We start from the raw sequence: 23,437 nt of genomic DNA, 5'->3' as shown, positions 1-23,437 counted from the left end.
TTTTGTTAATTAAGTTTAGGCTCTAGAATGCATGTTATAAATTTATTTTATATGTAACCATTGCTATTACTTGGAATCTCTATGCTTTGTTAAATAAACCTATTCTTTGTTTTGCTGTAAACCTATCTAAGTGCTGTGTGTTAATTGGAACGGTGATCTGAGATGGAACTGGTGGCGGGGGGGAACGGTCAACTGGTTGTTTGGAAACAGTGGATGTGAGAGTACTGAGACTGTCCAGCACAGCAGGGGTTGGACACTCCAAGGGGATGGTCAGAGGGCTGGAGCATGCCTATCACTAACCACTGCAGGCCTAAAGAGAGAGTTTGTGTTGCCCATGGCCAATGGAGCTGGGAGCCAACGCCCGTCCGGCACAGACAAGGTACCACCTGCCTTTAGCATGAGGAAGCCGAGGTGCCTCAGCCCTGAGTACCTCCCGAGAAGGAGTCAGAACTACTCCTCCCTTCAAGCACAATGGAACTTGCCATCTGCCTTCTCTGATTGAAACAAACAGCAGCATATATTTTTTTAAAACCAAAACAAAACCATATACTACACATACAGAGAACTTGTCTGCCCCAGGGAAGAGGAGAAGAGAGAGAATGAATTTCACGTGACAGATGTTCATCACACTGCTTAATGCACTGTTGGAAGGTGCTCAGATACTACAGTGATGGGGCAGTGTAAGAACCTATACAGAACAGAATAGCTGCCCAGATGCCTTTCCTGCATGGATACAATTAATTTAGAACCCTTCATCCACTTATTTAAGTATCTAACTAAATATCACTAATATCTAGATATACTGTACACAAATTAGACTAAGACAAAAATATATTTAGTCAATAGAGGGAACTCTACCTACATAAAAACAGAGTATTGTAGATTTAGTGTACTAAGGTCTCAATAACCAAAAGGGAAGAGTAGGCAATGATAAAGAGAATACTTTCCTCATGCCTCTTCTGGAATGCAAACTTGGAAGCAGGGCCTCCTGTGGTTAGAATGATTAAATGGCTTTGCTTTTTCTCCGCCTTTTGACTGTTTTCTAAGTCAGGAGAAAGGCAATGAGGGAGGAAAGGATGGAAGGGATGGAGTCTATTGCCAGATGACAGCAAAAGCATCCCTCTACTCATGCTCCAGTTCCTGGATATCTGCTACAGTATCTGAGATTTACCTATTTTCAGTGCAAATTGTTCCTGCTTTACAGATTATCTAGTTTACATTCCACTCACATGCTTTGGTGTCTTGCTCAGCCAGTCCATATGTGTGTTGAAATGCAGGGGAAGAAAAGGGTGTTACAGGATTTAAATTTTACACAACCCATTGCAAAGCAGCTTGGATTTCTTTAACAGAGTCTGGCATTAGGCTATCCCGCCTTTCCAATTCAAGTAAGCTACCACAGCATAATCTGAATTGATAGAAATGTGTTTTTTCAGTGCTCTTTAAATTGACAAGAGATCCAGGTGAGCTTGTCCTCCGTTCTACTACAGAGTTTCTTTGCCCAGCGGAAAGTCCAGGGGAAATTATTATTTGCAGCTGGTGGGGACTCCCCCCCATATACTCATGGCTTGCAGCTGTGGTGGATGAAATTCAAGGGAGGTAGATATGTTGACTCACCATATCTGTTGCACCACCAGCTGAGAAGGGTTTTTTGTTTTGTTTTTTTACTTATAGGAAGAAATACTCACAGTATCAAGATGGTCCCCTGCCTGTTTCAGATCTAGGACAGGTCTTATGCCCTATATTTAACTCCTACCCACGCATAAAATTGTAGAGACTACTGAATAATTCAAGTGGACGCCCCAAAAAGATTGATCCCAACTGACTGGGCTGATCCTGTACCATTTTTGAAGGCAAAGAGGATAATTTCAGAATTGGGGCATGCATTTATGCTCTGCCTTAAATGTTTCCAGTAAAATTTGGGGATATTTGTTGTGAACTTGGGTCTTTTCTCCCCGAGAAAAAAAAGGAAATTTTAACACTGCCACTATGACTGTTGAAAATTGGGTTAGTTCGGATTTATGACAGGGGGAAGGCTGGGAATTGAAACTGTGTGCGCCCAGAGAAGGCAAATACCTGTGTGTGTCTCTGAGATTTGAAGCTAGCAGTGGAAGGCAGAGCTTATTGTCCTCAAATCTTTTTAACACTGGAGTCTGTCCACAGTCAACATTCTTAAGTTGGAAGAGTTATCCACAATTCAAGGATGGATTCTTAAGTTCCAGTGGACCACTAATGAGAAACCCAATATGTTAAAAGCAAGCAAAATAGAGCACCGGGTCGCTAAGACTACTAAATACCAAGAAGCATTTGGAGAAATTATGACAGACCAGTTAGGACTGTTTATTAGCATGTTTTTGCCAGCTTAAATTTCTGCTACCATGCTATTACTTCTCAGAACATACAGGTGACACAGAGAGATGCTTATTGATCAAAAGTCCTTCTCACTGCTCCCTCCAGCTTCCTGACTAGGGGACCCCACAGAAAAACTGGAGTCAACACTTGAATCTATTTTGGGTGAATTAAACCAGAGGACATGGAAGTCCTGATTTAGCTACATTCAAGTTTCTAGCCAACAAGACTTTTGTATCTCACAGAATTCAGTGTTGCCACCAACTTCAGAATGGAAAGCTGGCCTCCTTGGTATCGGAGAATGATACTGCACGGTCTGAGACATGTGTATTACCAAATAATTCTACTTCTTCAGGACATTTTCTTTAAGGGGACTGGGTTGTTTGGGTTCCTCTCCACACAGCAGCTTCTTTTTCTAATTCCACACAAGTATCAGTGTCCTCTTCTCCAAAGGGCATTTCCGGGGCTTTCATGACATGGTGTGGGTGAGTGTCTTTTACACAGAGGAAACAAAGTGTCCCTTAGAGAGAACTGAAAAGAAACACACATACAAAGTTTGAATCTGAGAGAGACCTAGCAAAGGACTCCATTATTGGGGAGCAAAGAGATGCAGAGAGAGAGGGAAGCAACCTAAATTTTGTTAGGCTACATAATGACCCTTAGAGCTAGTAACAGACATTATCTGCCATTATGCTAGCAACATAAGAGATATTTACTGAAGCCTCTACTAGGTTGGGGTGTGAAAATATGGTGCAGGCACCCAATTTGACCCTGGAGTCAGTCAGTTATGGGAGAAAATGGAAATAGGGAGCAGGACATAGATGGTACTCAAGAACAAATCGTTGGTTGGAGCCTTGGAGAGTGCTGCCCTATACAAGGCCCTGGCTTCTAGGTGCTATTACAACACAAATTAATAAGCGTTGCACTTCTGCCTAATTATCTGTTTCTTCTGGTAGTACAAGAATGAGGTAACGTTACCCCCGCCCCCCATGGGGTAACCAGCACAGCAGGATAAGAAAAAACAGCATCTCAGCTTACAGGATGACTCCAGCTCCTTCTGACTGCCAGCAAGGCAAACAACAAGTGGAAGCCTACTGGGAGACAAAGGAGAAAAAACATGGGCACTAGCATGATTGGCCTGATTGACATATGGGATAAAACCTGTACTGGTGACAGCCAAGTCACAGAAAGCCCCATTTCATAGGCTCCAACCTCAGGAATGGCGATATGCTCTTCTGCTAATTTCTAAATATGAATATATTTTGTTTGCGGTGTTTTGTACTAATACAGCGAGGGAAGAAGACTGCTATAGTTTTATTGTAGTCAACAGTCCAGTCACCAATACACAAACATTTATTTAGCAGTTACAAATCAAGCTAAAACACAGACAATTTAAACATTCCAGGTTTACAATTCCTTTAAACTAGTAAGATCTAGAGCGAGTGCTATGACTGCCAGTGTTCTAGAATACTTCTTTTGAACATTATATATAGTTTGTCACCTATCAACAACATCTCCCTCACCTACATCTTTATCTTGATCCATATAAAACCTCTATTCATTACACAATGTTCCATCAAGAAGAGTAAGTCATTCATTCTTTGGGGAAAGAGGGAGAAATTAAGAGCTGTTTCCAATTCAATTTAAGTTTTGTTCTCCTTCCACTGAAGTGTGGTCAAGTTTTTCTGCCCTAGTTTGTATTTATATCGAAATCACTGTAGCATATATTTATGTGTTATTTGTGTTACCTATTCGGTCTTTGAAATAAAAAGAGGTTTTTTTCCGTGTGTCTGTGAGGAGAACGTAAAGTCTATACCTTTAGATAAATATGTGCATGAACTGAACAGGGGTGTGCGTGCGTGTGAGAGAGAGAGAGAGAGAGAGAGATACTTTGTGTATGTATGTGTAAGTATCTCTCTCACACACACACACACTCTTCAAAGTTCTCCCGCTTCTCTTATCACACGTCCCTTTCTGGCCTTTTAGTTGTTTAAGTGGCAGAGTTTCTTTCCCATGTAATTTGACTCACAATATCAGTGTTTTACAATAGGACTGCTATGCATGCCCAACTGATTTTGAGAAGCAGAGAGAGAAGTACTTTGGATTCATTTAAGGGGCCCTCCATACAGTGCACTCATTTTCTTTTGATTTCACGCTGAGACAAACATGCCCCACCCAGCCTTTTTACTGTATGTTCTAGTTTAAAGAAATGGCTTCCTGTAAGCAAATAAGCTCCATTTCTCTTTGGATACAGTATTTTTGAAGTGATGCAGTAAGGAAAGGATTTTATTAGTACAGATGCATTTTTTTTTTTAATATCACCATCTACTGTAGTACCCAAATGAACAGGGGGCATGTAATTATACATCCACTTTTGGTATATAACAGAGGTACCTATCAGCTTTTTTAGTCTATTTTTTGCATTTCTCGTGTAATTTCTGAATCATGGGTTCAGCAACTTTGTGGCTTTGCATCATCTATACCAGAGGTTCTCAACCCGAGGCCCAATCAGTATACAGCTGTGGCTTATCTGACATCATCAGGGCCATACAAGTAGTGTGTGTGTGTGTATATATATATATATATATATATATATATATATATATGGGTGGGTGGGTGGGTGGGTGGGTATGCGGCCCACATAAACATATAGAGAGCTGCATAAGCAACCCACAGTGGTAAACAGGTTGAGCGCCACTGATCTATACAAACTTTTTATATATAAATACTGCAGTACAAAAGTTTCAGCCTGGCAGCTGAGCACACTTACAGGGGTTTTCAATTGAAAACCTTTCTCACACCCCTCTTCCCAAGCACTGTCTGAACAACGGTATACAACTAGAAAGAGTGAAGAATGAACAGTCTTGCCATGAGACGTGAACTCTTAGGCTAGCGTGCTAAGAAATGAGCAGCAGCATCCTCAAAATTAAGCTAACTAAAATGTTGTTCCACTTTGCTAATTGTTCAGGTCTCTGTCTACATTTGTGTGGGAGCCTTTGAGTTTGGTTTTCTTTTACTTTTTAATTTTTCCATTTTATTTTACCTTCCATTTTTTCAAAGCATACATCAACCATGGCTAATTCATAACTGTGACACCACACAAAATTAATATTTTCAAACCATAATTTGAAGTTTCAACTTTTCCCATACTATCAAATAGATTGATGTCTTTCTTTCAGTCAGAATCAACAATAAGATAGGAGACATAATAATTATTATTAGACAGCCAGTATATCTTACAGCTCAGCTGTAATTAATTTAATAATTAAATTCAATAACTCAATGCCTATCTTCAGTTGTGTGCACAAATCCCCCTGAAGTGGAACACTTGTAACTTCTATCAACCACTGACTGACAACAGGCATTCCAGGCACATTCAAGTGGAACATACCTGTTTTGCTGCTAAAAACGGTAGTAGGTACATTCTCTCATTCCACTAAATTTCAATGGCATGTTAACAGACCATATCAATGAGGAGAGTTAATGATAAAGAGAGCTGCACATTCTTACTGAAGGAAGAAGGGCACTATAATATTCTTATCTCCCTACACGTCCTCTTTTTTCTCAGTGAGAGTATGCAATGCCTATTGATATTAACTCTTTCACTACTAGACTGCCACCACACTTACTGTATTATCACGCTCAATTAACATCCCATCAGAAATAATGGAATATGAACATACACTTAGTATATTCAACAGCACTGCACGTACATTCTATCTAGAGTATTAAACAGCAGGCAAGTGTAATGGAGTTACAGACCCTGCAGAATACAAGGGGAAGATATACTGGAACTTTAAAATAAATCTGTATTTGCAAATACTAACATTAAGCTCCTTGTGGGCAGTTTGGGGCCAGGGGGAAAGACACCTAATCTGAATGATACTCCTGTAATATTCCCAATATCGAAAGTTAGCTTTAATTTTAAGGATCATTTTGCATTAAAAAAAATGTTTTCAACGCCCCCAAAATAGGTGCAGTTTTTGTATGATAGAGAGTATCTTTTTTGACCTTTGATTATTAGACATGGTTGGGGTGTTTTTTTAAGCTTCTGGGTCTCTAAAAAGTTGTGGAAACTTTTAAAGACAGAAAAGGCCATGGCAAAAAAAAGGAAGAAATGCAACCCTAGATAATTTTAAAGATTTCATATACCTAAAATGGGCAAATTTAAACCGCAGTCTTAGTCATAAACCTACAAGAAGCAAATCAGTAACAGTGAAAGAAAAACTACCGCAAGCAAAACCTGATGCAGTGCGAATATAGTTTGAACCAGTGGGTTACAGTACATCACAATGTACGCCAAAGGAAGTGGGTGTAATACCTCTCTCATTGCTTCTCCTCCCTCCCCCAACCTCATTTGACCACCTGTAACAGTCTCAGAGGAAGCAGACAATCTCCCACATACTTTCCAGCTACACTGCAACAGCCACAAAGTACACATGCAGCTATCAGCACATGTGTAAAAATATATACGTGGAGCATCAGTGTCAGAAATCTTTGTGATGATTAACCTACTCTACAAAAAAAAAAACTACCAGAAAAAACACAAGGGGCAACTGATCCCCCTCAAACCCACACAAGACTGGAAAATTATGGTAAGCAGGACATAACCTCTGTTTACTACTGGGAGCTGCGGTTGAGATTAGCACTCAGCAGAAAACGTTAGCCCTTCTGACCAGCATTTTCCACTCATGATTGAATGGGGTTGGAGTGGGGAGAAAAGGGGTGAGTAGGAGGGGGGACAGAAGTATCTTCATTTCCTTTTGGCCTTTAGGTACCATTAACCAATGTGGTTCAGACAGTTTTTTCTTTGATAAACTAGAATTATGGCACAAATCTTGCCACCGGTTCTGAAGCAAGACTTTCCGGGTAGATCAATAAGGTGTACTGCATTAAAAAACAAAACAAAAAACCCACTAATAGCACGACAGGGCCTTGTGAACCTGATCAGCAAAACCCATCTAAAGGGGCTTTCTTTGCGGAAACTACAGGGCAGCTGGGTTTCAGCTGGTTTTAATACCCCTGCAAAAGAAGATGTGTACCCTTTAAGAAGTCTTTTATCCCATATACACAAGTGTAAGGGGTTTTTAGATGAGCCCTAAATAAAAAAGGGGATTCCCGTTACCTGGAGCTTAGGTAGGAAAAGCCCAAGAATCCTCATGCCCACAGGATGTCAACCTACTTTTAATTTTATTTTTAAAAAAAGAAGTGTCTTCTGGAAACTGTTTGACAAAATTTGCATATACTGCAACAGTGATTTTCCCCCCGTGAGTTGCCTTAAACTTGCTAATATTTGGGGGGGGGCAAGAGTTAAAAATAAAAGCTAATAGTTAAAAGTCATGTGTAAACTCTGTGTTTCACTTGAACAATTATTTAAAATAGTGGTTTCTTTAACTGAATAAATCTGCACCTGCAAAATGAATCACTGCTCTATAAATATAGAAGAGAGAATCCTTTCCAGGTTATATGTTTACACATTCTCAACGACGTTTTATATTTCAATTTTGTGGAAGGATACTACTATTGTTGTAAAGAAATTTCGTAAATCTCCAAAAAGTTTCTTTTAAAGCAAACTGAAGACAAGAAAAAAAAAAACTTTCACAAAAGAAAAAGCATTCAATATGACTTTAGCATTACATTATTAACACAATGGTCCATGCTGCATTCCAGATTAATCCACAATACTTGGATTTTTTTATCAATTTTTCTTTGACCACAGAATCCCCCAAATCCCTGAACATCCCACAATAAAACTCTTATAAAAAATGGGGTGCTAAAATGAAGTGTAAGTCACCTACCTATAGAAGTATAGATTACTCATAGATTATCACACCAGAAAGGACCATTGTGATCATCTAGTCCAGAGGTAGGCAACCTGTGGCACGCAAGCTGATTTTCAGTGGCACTCACACTGCCCAGGTCCTGGCCAGCGTTCCAGGGGGCTCTGCATTTTAATATAATTTTAAATGAAGCTTCTTAAACATTTTAAAAACCTTATTTACTTTACATACAACAATAGTTTAGTTATATATTATAAACTTATAGAATGAGACCTTCTAAAAAAGTTAAAATGTATTATTGGCACGCAAAACCTTAAATTAGAGTGAATAAATGAAGACTCAGCACACCACTTCTGAAAGGTTGCCGACCGCTGATCTAGTCTGACCTTCTGACATGGAAATGTAATGTATGTGTCTGAAATTCTAAGATTGGCAACTATGCCATATTATTGAATTGAAAAAAAAATCTCACAAAATACAAAGGGTCTATTTCTGATAGTAAAAGATTAGCTTGGAAGATCTGTCTTCCAATGTTAAAGAACTGAAGACGAACAGCTAGAAGTAATCAAGAAATTCCTTGCAACATACCTACTTATATTTATAACAATATACAAAAAAGCACCAATCCTCATCTCTAGGTGCCTATTAAAATTTTAAAATATTATCAAATTAAAAGTAGCAGCTACTCCACACTCACACACAAACGTAGTATCGAGACAAGTTCAACACTGTTGCAGACACCAGCCCCTTATTGAGCTCCTTCCTCCCCCAGGCCCTGGAAAATATGCAGGTCTTGTAGCATGCCCTGAAAGTTTAAATTTGGGTTGTACTGGGCCACAGAGATGTGGGTGGGTGACGAGAGGACGGAGGTAGTAGGTTCAAAAGTTGATTGATGGCCCCTCTCAGAGAACACCTGGCCTGCAGCATCCTCTCTTTAATACTGAGAAGCCACCCACATAACTATCTACACTGATCACAGCTGTGCAGTATTGCACGAGGAGACAAGCCACATGTCTTAACTGGGCAGATTCCAGGCCATTTATTAAAATGTAAATTCTACTTGTTGAAAGTGAAGGAGTGTTTTGGTAACACTACAGTAAGATGCAGGGATTTCTCAGGTGTTTCATTATGATCTCTGGCTCACTTCAATTTTGTATCACATCAGGAGCGGTTACTGAAATAAATGAGAATTTATGAAAAAAGTCCAGGGTGAAATGAGGTCCTAAGGAATTAATTTTGTTTTGATTGAGGCAGGACGGGGCAGTAAAAGCAGTAGTACTGGTTAATTCTTTGCTCCTTTCAAACTGTGCCAAGTTAGAACACAGCTTGTCGGCTCAAGAGCAGATCTAACAACAACAAATCTATAAATCACACTTTTTTTTAAAAAAAGTAAAGCGCTCGATACAGTTTTCAGCTAATGTCCGCCCTGAAAATACAACTGAAAACCCCCCACTCCAAATCCAACCACAAGCACATCGCTTTTGTAACTAAAATGGATACAAAGAATGTATTGAGAAGTAAATACATTTTAAACAAAACATTTATAGTACAAAGTCTGTAAGTTACCAGGATATGCAAAACTCAAAAGTTACATGTTCAGATAAGCATCCAAACTATATATGTTTACCCAAAGCTTAGATGAACTATCCAAAGTGCCAGGTTTCAGAGTAGCAGCCGTGTTAGTCTGTATCCCCAAAAAGAACAGGAGTATTTGTGGCACCTTAGAGACTAACAAATTTATTTGAGCATTAGTTTTATGCTGAAATAAATTTGTTAGTCTCTAAAGTGCCACAAATACTCCTGTTCTTTATCCAAAGTGCCTCCAGTTTGCAAAGTGGGGCTGAAAATTTTCTAAGTGCAAGATTTCTCATATTTCAGAACCAGAACTGAACAAAGGCATTTGAAGGCTTCAGAAACTTGAGATTTAAGATCAGATTTTGAAATGGGTAAAAATTTGCATGTCTTTTCCCCCAAAATACCAATCTGCACAGAGATTTTTTTTTCATTAAGGTGACTGCTCCAGCAAGTGATAAATCTATGCCATAGCATTATTATTTTGGAAGCGATTAAGGCTGTTTTCTGATTAGTGAAGATACTAACAAGAACGTGTTCCTTTCCCAACCTACCATTTTCTTGCTGCTTCAGTTTACAGTGAAATCGTAATGCTGAACTGGTGATATCACATGAATATCTATGGCAACATGCCAACACCAAACATGGAGGTAATGACCTCACTGCAGGATCAACCAGATGGAGAAGTGGGGTTGAGAAAGAGAGAGAAAGGAAAAAAATATCTGAAATACCTATAAAGCGAATAAAGAAAGTGGCTAGCCAAGTAAATCACTTTTGTTATCACTGTTCTCCCCACACACACAGTTTTGAAGTCTCTCCTTAACTTTGAATTCCTTTGTTTTTGAGGGTTCTAGTCAGATGTTATTTCAGAACACTCTGAAAAGGCTTTGGGTTCTATAAAGTTCTGCAGTGACATTACTGACCTTGTTACTCTTTACAGTACTCCAGTTCCCATGAGAAAGAACAAGTTGTTTGAATCACCTGTAGTATTTTAACTACTATTCTCAACTTCAAAAATGATAGGCATCACCTCAACCAAATATCTACACAATCTTTATAGGAAGGTTTTATAATTTCAAGTTCTGTAGAGATAACACTTCAGCAGCATAAGGATTGTTTCACCAAAAGGAAGTTGAAAAGCAATGCAACTATTTGTATATAACAGCTAGCGAACATCAACTTCAGTCTTTCATGACAACACCAGGCAGCTTTCACTAAGTGTGTGCCTCAATGTACTCACAATTTAGTGACACAGAGAATGACAAAGCTTAATAAAATATTGGAAACCAACTAGTGGAGCTATGAGCCTGTAGCTTTGGGTGGTGGGCAGCTGAAAGGAAGAACAGGAAATGTTATACGGATTAAAACCAAAACAGACAGGTCAATGCCCAAATGAACTTGTGTATTAGTTTGCAACCTTGAATTCTGAATTAACAATCAAGGCTAGACAAAACTATTATGCTGTGACTATCATTCAGCATGCCAAATCATACTAGCTTCAAAACACACAGAATGGTAATATTTTTAAGGGAAAGTCTGGATACTTTGTTTTAGTAATGCTTACAGCTTTTCAGTTTGGAATTTAGTGGTAACCACATTAAGCATTACTCACATTATGAATTAAGTAGAAGGTAAACATAAATTGGTAGCGAACTAACTGTCCAAGAAACTGACTAATGAATGAATCATTTACTCCACTTTTAGTCTAACAGTAAAATAAAGAAAGAAAAAGATCAAGAAAGGAAAGCAAAGGAAAAGGACATAAACATAAGAATTCTTTGCAGAAGTGTTTAGGTTTGCATTACCTTTGAACTTCCAACTATGACAAACAGCCACATCGTTATATAAAACTACTGTATGTATGAGTTTTATGTACTTGTTCAATGAAATACTGCAGTTTCTTGAATACTCTTGATTGATGTGGACTTTTATCACAAGAATTCTGCACATTTTTTCGCACCACACATTTTAAAGTATTTACACAAGAATGCATAAAGGATTTGAAAATAAACTTTAAGCCATTGGGTTTAATCTGAAGTGTTTGGCAGGTTAAACATTCTGGGTAAAATTGTCAAAAGTATCTAAGTGACTTAGGAACTTAAGTTTCATTAACTTGACTGAGGTGCTTTTGAAAATGGAACTTATGTGTCTATGTGACTTACGTGTTTTTGAAAGTTTTACCCTTTATGTTTATAATGCACCTACTACCATTGTGTCTGTGGTCCTGAGTCTTTTCTACAGACAGGCTGAAATCAGAACAAATCTAGATACCTTTCAACTTTGGACAACATCTGATCCAGCCCATCTTTAGTCCTTACCCACACAAAATTACTCCATGTACTTCACTAGGAGTTCTCCTTAAATAAAGATTACAGGAGTTGGCTATCTATTCCCTCCTGTTCTTATAAAACCAGGACCATCGTCTTTTTGCATGTACTGAATAACTAGAAGTTTTATGTTTCTCACAGTAAGGTTTCCATAGACTTGTACAACTATATTATTCAGTGTGCTTTTCACAGTAAAAGGTACCAGAAAGAAACCCTCAATCCTAATTTGAGTTATACACCTGCCTATATCTTGTATCTGAAATAATCCAGTAAAACCAGAAACCAAAAATAGTTTACAGAATATAGATATTTTAAAATACTATTCCATGCACAATGACTTCTAAACATAAAAGGACAGATGCTCAGCTGGTGTGAATTATCTATTGAATTCACTGGAGCCTACAGAAATTTTCACTAGCTGATGATCTACCCCAAAGTGATTTTTTTTTTTAAATCCACTGTTTTAAAGAGGCCCAATAAGAGAATCAGAAACACCAAATCCTTATAAAGAGTGATTTGTTGTCGCAAGCACTGCAACAGTAGAACCAGCATATCTGGAAGCTAGTTGTATAAATGTTGATATGATAAGTAATACAACAGCAAAGATTTGTTTTGTCTTCTTCTTCTTTACGCATAACATCCTGAAACTTTTTAAACAATGCTGCCATCCTGAAAGCAAAACAGCACCACTCTCTAAATAAATTAAAGGAGGAAATCAGAAGAGTTTTCAAAGAATACAATAGCTAGTATTACAGCTGAAATACCAGGTATTTCAGCTGTAATATTAGCATGATCATTATATTTGACCTATAATACAGAATGGAGGGTAGTCTGTTCTATAATCAATTTTAAAAATGCATTACCTTGCAAAAAACAACGGATCCAAAGAACAATGAAACACAATTGTCACAGACTATACAGTTTCTTCTCCTCTAACAATTCTTATCGGATTTGAATTTCTCTATACAACACAAAGAGAGGGGTGGAGCATCCAAGAAGGACAAAGGTTTAATAGAAATCCGTTTCTTTTTTGCATTTTTACTACTAGAAGACAAATTTCCTCGTAGGCAATGAGCAATCAGCTTTGCCATTTATTCTCCAACTCTTATTTCTATTAACCTTCTTCTTGGGATCCTTTGAAACCAAAGGAAATAGCAATATAGGTTGGTCAGCAATACTACCATCCTCCACAGCAGTGTAACTGAATTGAATTAAATGGTAGAACAGGTTGGCAGAATGAAGCAGTGTTTGCCCTTTTTTTCTTCCTGAGATAACGGAGGTTAGATTTTCCACTTATATTTCCTCTAACAAAAAGTTCAGGACACAGAAGACTGGAGGTTAGGAAAGGTTTCATAGTGCAAATAGAAGTATCACAACTAATGGTGCAACTAATTTTTATTGGGTGGGCGGAAGGAGAGGGAAGACCTTTCACCACTGTAAAGCAAATCATGAAACCTTCCATAAGTTTAAAAAAAGCACAAAGTAATATTTTCCAACCTTTCACTAAGAGTAGGGGTGAAAACCACATGTTTTAAAGGTCTTGCACAGTTTTATTATTAGAAGTAGAAACCCTACTGATACTGATGAGTCATTTGTATTGGCGGAAACCAAGAACACCCATCTTCTTCGCGGGTTACACGGCACTCAGTGTGGTTTTCTATTCATTACCGGTCAAAGTAGTTGACTGAAAACAAAACAAGAGACAAGAACTCACCTTCGCTCTCGATGCCTGTTTAATACCAGCTGATTAGTTTATCATCCTTCTAGAGATTGCTTACATTGACTACTTTTGGTTACATAAACAAGGGGAGTCCCTTTCAGAAAAAAAGGTGAGTGCCTTTAAACTTTAAAATAATCAAGATTAAATCCAGCACTGAAAATGGGTAATATACTCCATTTCTGCAATGACCTCTCTGACAGATTCAAACAAAACACAAACCAATTACAAATATATGGAATCAGCAGAAACTGTCACCTTGAGGAACCTTCTGAATCATCAGAACAGAGTCCGTAAATACAAAAAGGACCAGTTGCACTAGAATATAAGTTTTCATCCTCATACAAATGAAGGAGCCTCTAATGTTAATAAAGGAATTATTTCGGTACACAGGATTAAAAAAAAAAAAAAAAACAGAATCCAAGAGCTAATAGAACTTTGAAAATAATAAAATCCAAAAACTTGAAATAGTGTTCTAAGTGGAATTCTCCATTGAATGGAATGAGTAATTCTGCTTTTTAAAAAAAAACGGAACAGCCCATAATTACCTAGGGAAAATGCCATTCTAATGTTAAACTCCAAATCTGATGCAGGAACAATAGTTCCTTTTTTGTAAAGCCACCATCCACATTCAAACAAAAGCCAACCAACACACAAACCACACACAAAAACCAAACAAAAACCAACACAAACACACACATGTCCTATTAAATGTTTGCTGGAATCAGATGCAGTTCAGCCATAGTTTGAACAGAGGTAGAACAAACTGCAACTTTTTGCCATGAATGCCAAAATGCTGACCTAAACAAATGCAAGATTTTGATAGTACTGGGGGAAGAAACTACAGCGAAGCAGTGGCCAGAGAACTGAAAATATGTACCAACACTCACATTCTCTCAGTCTGTCTCTTACTGTGGACAGTTTATAGTGAGGATAGCTCTGAGCTGCAGCAGTCATGTGAGTCAGCAAGAGCTGCCTGTAGGAAACTGCTGACATGTTAAATTGCTCTGCATACACTGCACACACCTACCCACTAAACAAAAACAGGGTGTATGCAAATTAGTGCACAGGAACACCTCCACACTTACAGTTCTTGTTTTCCTAGTTCAGATCTAAATTATAAAACAATCACTAATAATAAACACTTTGAATGTCAGCTATAACAAGCAGCTGTGTTCAAGTCTCAAGGGTCACTTTGTTTTATTCAAATAGGTTTAATTCATTTCTCTCTTTGCAAAAAGCAAAATTGTTGCTCTATAGATGACAAGAATTGCATGGTGACAGACACCTATATACAGTTCCTGGTTTTATGAATGGGGGACTCCTCTTGAACCTACACATTAAAATCAAATGAAACAGATCTCTATTACAGTTTGGGTGAATATTTTGAAGCCAGAATGCCAAAAATAAGAAATAGCCTCAATTTCAACACCCATCAGATTTAAACAACTGGGAATTCCCAGGTTTTCCTGATTCTAAGAATTCTTCAAACAACACTTTTTTGTTGATGATACATTCTGAAGTCGTGTAAAAGTGATATTCAAACTTCCATGAACTAGAAATATTTAAGAAGTAAATCTCAGAGAATGAGAGAATTTCAGGTCATCTTCCATATACCAAGAGTGACAAGAAAGTGTAGACTGTAGTGACTTCTCCATGAGGCTCTAGTTTAAATGTCAAATAAAACATTGGCTTGCTATGTATATTTATTGTAGAGAATCTGTTTGGGAAGAACTTGGCATTCTGTTTATTGTAGTATGGAAAGCCGTCACTCTCCTCCCTCCCCTGCCCATTTGTAATAGTCTAGTTACTATGCCAGTACAATTTATGATCTCCAAACTGTTTTGGTGGGCCTTTGCATATAACCTTCAATGGAAGTAGAGGAAAATTCCCCAGCAGCATCCCTTTTTTTGGCTGATCAAAGATTTGATACATATAACTATTTAGTAGGGTTTCCAAAACCCATTCTGCCATTCTTTTTTTGTTACCATATTTTGAACATTAGTAGATCTTCAGTAAGTGCTGGTAGTTTTTGTACTAAACCAGTAGCATCAATTTAAGCTCATTATTGGTCACACAAATTTGTATGCATTTCACTGCTTGATTTTGCTTAAATTATAATTTAAAGTCCAATAATGGCAGAGTAAGTATCATGCTTTTCAACACACTACAAAGATGTTTCAGCCTAACTAAAAAGCAGAATGAGCACACTGCAACTCAGTTGGCTACAGAGTTATACATTTCCTGATGCAAGCTTCAAATGTGTACTTATTATTCAGACAGCTGCCAAGGTTAATATCTTTTGGCTGAAGCAATGGTGACCAGTTTTTGTAAAAAGCTGAGTAAGCATTTTGAACACTATCCTGGCAAACCACTGGTAGATTTAGAGGTAGGGAGTTCACTCAACCGCAATAATATATTCAATTTAAAATCTATTCAAATCTTAGTGGAGAATTGCAGTATCTTCAAAGAATCTGCCACAGTCTCCTAAATTGATTGTAATGGAGAAACAAATCACTTAGATTTTTAAAGAAAGCTGGTATTTCTCATTAGAAATGAGTCCAATTTTTCTTTACTACATCAACAAAATGCATTGTATATGCCCCTTATTCCAACTCGGAAATAAGTTATACACAAGCCCTACATTATACACCACACCCAAAGTAAACATAAATCTATACTTGAAGGATGTGATAATATGCTCATTAGAATGCAAGTCACATGTGCAACACCCAAAAGACATAGAAGTCAGGCTTGTAAATGAAGAAAAGTTATTTTTGACTGCACTTTTGAATAAGAGTGGACACTCTTACAAGGTGAGCAGGGCTTTGCATACAATTAAAGGACTGTGTAAAATGCATTTGGACCATCTGAATTAGAAAAGGAAAAGAGATTCCTCACAAACTCACCTTTAGTATATGCAGCTCTAAGAAATCACCTATTCATACTCTTTTATAAAAAATGTAATCACTACTGAAAAGCCTAATTAGGACCTGTCATATACTACTGTACAACCAATTTGTAGATGTTTTAAACATCCATCAAGCTGAAACTGGACAATTTTTCATCCCAGATGCACTTTTAGTGGTCTTTTCTCACCCTATGCTCTAGTAAAGTCCTGCTGAAATGAATGGATATCATGGACATGTAAGGAGAAAGTATTCCTCTTTATTGTTTTGGGGAATGGGATTTAAAAAATAATGAGGAAGTCATTCTGACTGTTTTTCATGGTTGCAGATATTTGTAGAGTAAGCCTCAACAGATATTAGCCAAGATGGTCAAGGACGTAACCCCATGCCCTGGATGTCCCTAAGCCTCTGACTGCCAGAAGCTGAGACTGGACAACAGGAGATAGATCACTCGATAAAATGCCTGGCTCTGTTCATTCCCTCAGAAGCATCAGGCATCGGTCAATGTTGGACGACAGGATACCGGGCTAGATGGACCATTGGTATGACCCAGTATGGCTATTCTTATGAAAAGCTAGTCCAACAAATACCGCAGCCTGTAAAGAAGAATAGCTATTTTACTTAACTACAAGACAAGCTTTAACAGCCAAGCTATTGAGGCTTTTAAATAACTAAATATGGGAAATTACTATTACACATTCCATACTACATATCACATACATAGGTGTTTGGTTTCATCTCTCCCACTGTCATTAATTATGTGCGTACATGAAGAGATGCACAAACCCCTGTGCAGCATGGAGATTGTACTAAACCTCATTAATGTCAATGGGTCTCCAAGGCCTTCTACAATGTCAAAACATTTACCAGGATTTTTCATATTAAGAATATTAGGCATCAACATGATACTACTATTTATCTGGATTTGGGCCATTACTCTCAGTCAGCAATATTCTTTATTCCTAGTGTACAGCACACTATAGTTTGCAAATTTTCTCCTCAGTGCTAAGGTACTATGGCTGAAAGCAAAGTGGGGTGGGGAGGGAGAAAGGGTTATCATCATGATATCTGGGGTCTATTCTGTTTACACATATAAATTCCATTAATTCTAATGGAAGTCCCCATGTGCCTCTATGCTAGGATGCAACCAGAAACATTAGCCCTACCACTGAATTTCCTGCTTTTTAAAGTTATATGAGATATAAACCATTGTTAACAATTGACTATTCAGGATTTTTATTTTATTAAACACATATTTTGGAGTATATCACCCAATAGTCTGTTGTGTACACCCTCCTCCCAGTACTCGTTGCTGTCTGCCATTTAAAAATGTATGTTAGTACACATTATAAAAAAAATGCAATGTTGTCTAATTTTACATCTTAACACTACTTGTGCTTCTATAGGACTTTTCATTAGTAATGTTGTTATCCTGCTCATTTTACAATTTGGTCAACTGAGGCACACCTTGGGTAAGTGGTTTGCCCAGTATCTCAAAGCTGGAAAGTGGAAAAGCTAGAAATAGAAACGTGAAATTCTGATTCTTTATCATCTGCTCTTACTATTAGATAAGATTTCCTTCCACTTTGTGCAGCTGATTTTGATGCATAATGTCCAACACCTTCAAATCAATCTTTGGAGTTAGATGGTTAAGTGTGAAAAGAACACCAATATTTAAAAGCACATATCCATGATACTACAATGAAGTACTATGCCAATTTACCTGCTACATTGGCACTGAGATACTAACTACAGTGATGGGCCCACACAAGTCAATCTTGAATTTCAGAAGGATATGCCCTCATCTGAAGCAGAATTTAGCTTTTCACTTACACGCTGAAGTGCCTTCCGAAATATTATTAATAAAATGTTACTACACAAGCCCTGTAGTTAAATGCTTAACACACTTCCTTAGCCATTTTATTCTATTCAAACGTATGAAAAGCAATTATTCCATTTCCTACCCAAAATTTCACTTTCCCCTTAGCCAAACAATTGTCAAATAATACAAGCAAACTACACCAAATAATACACCACCTCCAAACTACACTTACATGCAGCTAAAACAAAAATCTCATACAAATCTACCCACTCAAAAAAAGAAAAAGAAATAAAAATACTCGCTTTCCGCTCAAGACCTAAAATATCACATTAAAATGCATACAAATTTTATGACAATGATGAAGTCTCAAAAAATGGATTTTATCATTAAAACACTGACAAATGTTTAACTACAGCAGAGCAAACAGCAACACTATAATTTAGCAATCTTTTTAGATACTAAAGTCTGATTCCAACAAGGGGCCATTTCTGCCTCATGTTCATTATTACCTTAAATAATGAAAAATGCAGTTTACTCCAGAGCTGCCAGGGCTTCAGTAATAAGGGTATGATGATCTCACAATAACTGAAACATTTTAAGCAAGACACCCGCTGTATTATAAAAATAGCCTGTTCCACAAAAGGAGAGGCATGATTTCACACTTAGCTTCTTTCATGACAGCCAGAGCTTTTGCAGCTAACGGCCTTGCCTACCTGTTATATTTTAATGATCTGAGAAAATTGTTATCAGAGTTATCCTTGCTCTCTAATTTTACTCCAAACAGAGTGGGGGAAAGCATCATCTCTCAATAAGCACTATCTTCTTTGCAGACCCCACTAGGCAGGAAAGAAATTAGCTTTTTTTGTTAAATACATTCAACAGATGAAATTAACAGAAAAACTGCTCTGAAACAAAAAGATGTCATCTGAGAAATGGAGAAATGATCTGATGCTTGCCAGAAACCATTAAAATTGGGTCTCGTTTACCACAAGGACACTGTCAATAATAAAATTATTTTGCAGGCTGTTACACACACTGAGCAACTACACTGTTTGGCAACAACTTGCAGTAAGTTACAAACTAGCTTGAAGTCAGGGTTTGAACCCCAAGCACACGTAGGCATTTTACAAGTGAGTGTGACCAATTAGGTGTCTAATGAAATAAATAGCTGAGCCACTCTTAAAGAAAAGCCACAGAAGCAAGCAAGCAAGCTACAGAAAGGACCCTCTTTCATGGGGCAGTAACTTCGAAACTACACACACACCCCCAACATCTCTCCACTGCAGAACACCGCAACGTGACCACTTACCCGAAGGGGAAAGTGGGAGAAATCCGGGAACTGAACAGTTTCACGTCGCGATACACATAAGATCCCGAACACAAAACCCCATCAAACGAAAGGGGGAGGTGGAGTCGGGTTGATGAGAAGAGCTTTACATACAAGGTGGCTATAAAGGGGGGTCTGGCAGGAAGTATTTAGCCACCCAGCGAGGACAAAAATTCACACTCTGTCACATTGCTTAAGGGAAGTGTGTGCAAGGAACCCAAAGGGAAATGCAATCCCAATTGCTTTGCTTTTTAGCAGCACCCTCCTCGCTTTATGTTAACCTAGGCATTCTTTGCTCGCCGGGGCGCTTGGATCCAACAAATACATAGCAAAACCTATGGGTGGGATTTCCTTTTTTAAGAAAGATCGAGCCAGTCGCCGTAGCACAAACGAGCTAAAATGCCCAAATAAAAGATGCGAAGGGGAAACAAGGAGGAGGGGGTAGACAAGGGGTCTTCGCCTCATCCCCCCTCCTCTCGCTGCTCGTTAAAAAGGCCTCGAAATCTGACAGCTGCTTTCCTCCGCTCGTACAAAACAAGAGCCCCCGTGCCTGACTTATTACTCTTGTGCTCCTCCTCCTGCTTACTCAAAACACCCATCACCATGCATGCAATATACCATCTACACTTTCCTCTGGCGCTCACACTAAAGCAACTGCGAGCTGACCATCATTCGACACCCTCTCTCTGCTCCTCCTTCATCCCCACCATAACGCCCATAAAAGGCACCCTTTGCGGTGGTCCCTAAGCGTCAAGCTAAGCTAGTACCGGCCAGCAACAAACAGCCGAGCTGGACTCACTCACTCTCTCTCTCTCACACACACACACTTCAGATCCTTTTACACACTTTCAGTTACGCAACGTTTCTGTGGTTGGTTCCCACTTTTAGAAATTACTGTTCGCCCTCCTGCGAACCTGAGAGCGGGGCTCGTTTTTAAATATGCCCCCGCAGCAGCTGGCTCGGAGAAAATCCGCCCCTTCTCTCTCTCCCCCTTCCCCCCCCCCCCCCCCCCCGCTCTCCCAGCTGCACACCCACCAAACTTCAGCTCCATCATTCCCCGGGAAAAAGAGCTGCGAAAAGGGTACTCACCTTCTTCGCCTGCAACTTCCGATCCTTCTCCTCTCGCTGCAGCCTCCCCAGCCCGTTGGGGCTCGGGGGCAGAGTGGGACGTGGAAGGGGGTGGGGTGGGGGCTGGATTTGCTGATGAGGGATGGGGAGGGTTATTTTTTGCAGTTAGGAATGTGCACCCGCGGAGACGCACCTCACATGGCGATGGCTTAAAAACCAGCTGCCTCCAAAGTCTTTGCAGAGAAAAATAGAGGGAGGGGACGGGGAGCAGCAGGAGGAGGAGGGAAGGCTGCAGCAGGGGAGGGGGACGTGGGGAGGGGGAATAGCACAGGAATCGCTACGCTGCTGCTGCTGCACTCGGGACTGGCGGCGGCTGCACAAGGCGGTGGCAACTCGGTGCCTTCGCAGCCCGGCGGCGTGTTGCTACTGCTGCGGCGGCTGCCCCCGTTCTGTTGGTTACACTCTCCCCGTGGCTCGCGCTCTCCCCAACGGAACGCCGCCTACTCCCCTCAATCGCTACATTGTTGACATTCGCAGGCTGACATCATCCCCCTCCTCCTCCTCCTCCTCCACCGCCGCCCGCCTTTCCCATTCACAATAACGCTACGTAAACCGCGTAGCGCCCTCTCCCTCGGCGGCGAGGACGCCTTCGCGCAGAAACAGGCGTAGCGCCGCTCCACGAATAGCGGCTTCACCGGCATCCCCACGCTCAGGCGCACGCGCACCTCCCTCTCCAGCGTTGTAGTCCGTGTCTCTTTCTCGCTCGCTCTCTTCAGCGTCTTCTCCCGGCGGCCTCCCTGTTGTGCTCGCGCGCGGCCGAGGGGCAGGCTGGGAGTTGTAGTCCTCGCTCTCGGGGCTGGGGGCTCGCTGCTGATGCGGAGCCCCGCGGGGAGGAGGCTGGGGCGGCCGGTTCAGCGGCGGGGAGGTGCTGCTCTCACGGTTGCAGAGGCGGACCAGGCGCTCCTGTGGATGGGCTCTGCTCCCTTAAAGAAACACAGACACAGAGGAGCCAGGGGCCGCAGGATCCTGGGGCTGGGGGAGCGCAATGGGAGCAGCGATTCAGGCCCACGGGGGCTGCCGGGGTGTTGCATTAAGCGGTGGGAATGACCAGGGGCGCATCAGCTTTGCAATAACTGTCCTCAGAATTGGTAGGCCTGGCACGAAATCTGTCCCCCCGCCGCCACCACCCCGGTGACAACAACGGCAGCATCCTAAATGTTGATTCCAGCGATATTTCACTTGGCCGACACCCCCTCCACCCCCCAAGAAAACCATCTCCCCCATGCAATTGCCAGCCTGCTGTGTTCATGCACCAGCCCCTCCAAATTATAAGAATAGCAAACACGTCCTGAGATTAAAAAACAAACAAACAAACAAACAAACAGTACATGGTGGGGGGGTTCTTTGCTTTCTGGTTTTGGAGCCTTCAGGGTGCACTTGATTCACTTTTTACTTAAAAAAAAAAAAGATTGTTATGCCTTCCCTGAATTCCAGCACCTGGGACATTAAGGAAAATGCCAAAAATCATGACAGCTAGCACCACTACCGTGAGTACAGCTGAATAGAATTTGGTAAGCCTAGGATATGAGCATAAGAAAAAGGTATTCCGAGAAAGAGAAAGGTGACCTGCTAAATGTGTCACAGCAGGCTAAGAATCAGATCACATGAGGGGATCTTTCTAAAGACAGGGATTTTGATAACTACGTTTTTTTACATTTTATTGAGTTAGTGGTCTTGGAAAAGAAGATGATCCTAAGAAAATTTGCAGTGAATTTTGATAGTGACTCAGCCGACAAAACTACAGTTAGTAATTATTAATATTTCGGTATTTGTGAATATTTTGTTTTATGTCAGATAATTGTGTGTTTTCATTGTCTCATTTATCAGTTTTTACTTAATTAAAAAAATGCAAAAGAACAGTTTCATCCTCTTCCAACTGCTCTCAGTGAAGAGGAATTTCTGATGCTCCCTTCCATGATTATATCTGCCATATTTTCGATGCTTCATTAATCGCAAAATACATTCCAAATACACCAAGTTAATGCAATGTATTTTACACAGCATTTTACACAGGATACAGTACGGAGTGTCATCGCTTTGCAATTGATTCTCCACTGTCTTGCACTTTATGTAATCATAAACAGCTGTGCAAAATGAGTGTCAAACATTCTAATTTAGTAGCATTTTACACCCACTTTGCGTAGGTACAAGTGACTACATCAGCTGCAAGAAAATGGAGAATCAAGCCGCACAACTGTAAATTTCCTTTTTGAGTGTTATTCAAGTAAAATCTTGTTCATAAGTGTTATTTAAGCATGTAAACATGCACATGCTTAGCTTTAAGCACATGACAAATCCTGTTGTTTTCAGTGAGACTACTCCTGTGTTTAAATGTTTGCCGGATTGGGACCTTGTTTGCCTTTATTGTTTATTTATCATAGAGCTACAAAAATAATTTGAAAGGAATGAGAAACAAAAATAAAGCTATCAAGTTACTAGCCATTCAGCATCATTGCAGAGAGCTTCAGACAGGACTCAACATGTCTCCAGCGCCACCAATTTCAAATTT

At 39.7% G+C, this 23,437-nt stretch overlaps 1 protein-coding gene across 1 annotated transcript in view; it reads right to left on the bottom strand.

The window, feature by feature from the left end:
* BACH2 (BTB domain and CNC homolog 2) overlaps positions 1-21,361 on the bottom strand; it is a 255,426-nt gene extending 234,065 nt beyond the window's left edge. Inside the window, exon 1 of the mRNA XM_054023809.1 lies at positions 20,890-21,361. The gene's annotated coding sequence lies outside the window, so the exon portion shown is untranslated. The remainder of the gene's footprint in view (positions 1-20,889) is intronic.
* Positions 21,362-23,437: the final 2,076 nt, after the last annotated feature.

Source organism: Malaclemys terrapin, chromosome 3 (assembly GCF_027887155.1).
Source record: "Malaclemys terrapin pileata isolate rMalTer1 chromosome 3, rMalTer1.hap1, whole genome shotgun sequence".
Taxonomy (NCBI): Eukaryota; Metazoa; Chordata; order Testudines; family Emydidae; genus Malaclemys; species Malaclemys terrapin.
Note: the sequence above shows the minus strand (reverse complement) of the source record. Positions and strands in the feature narration are given on the sequence as shown.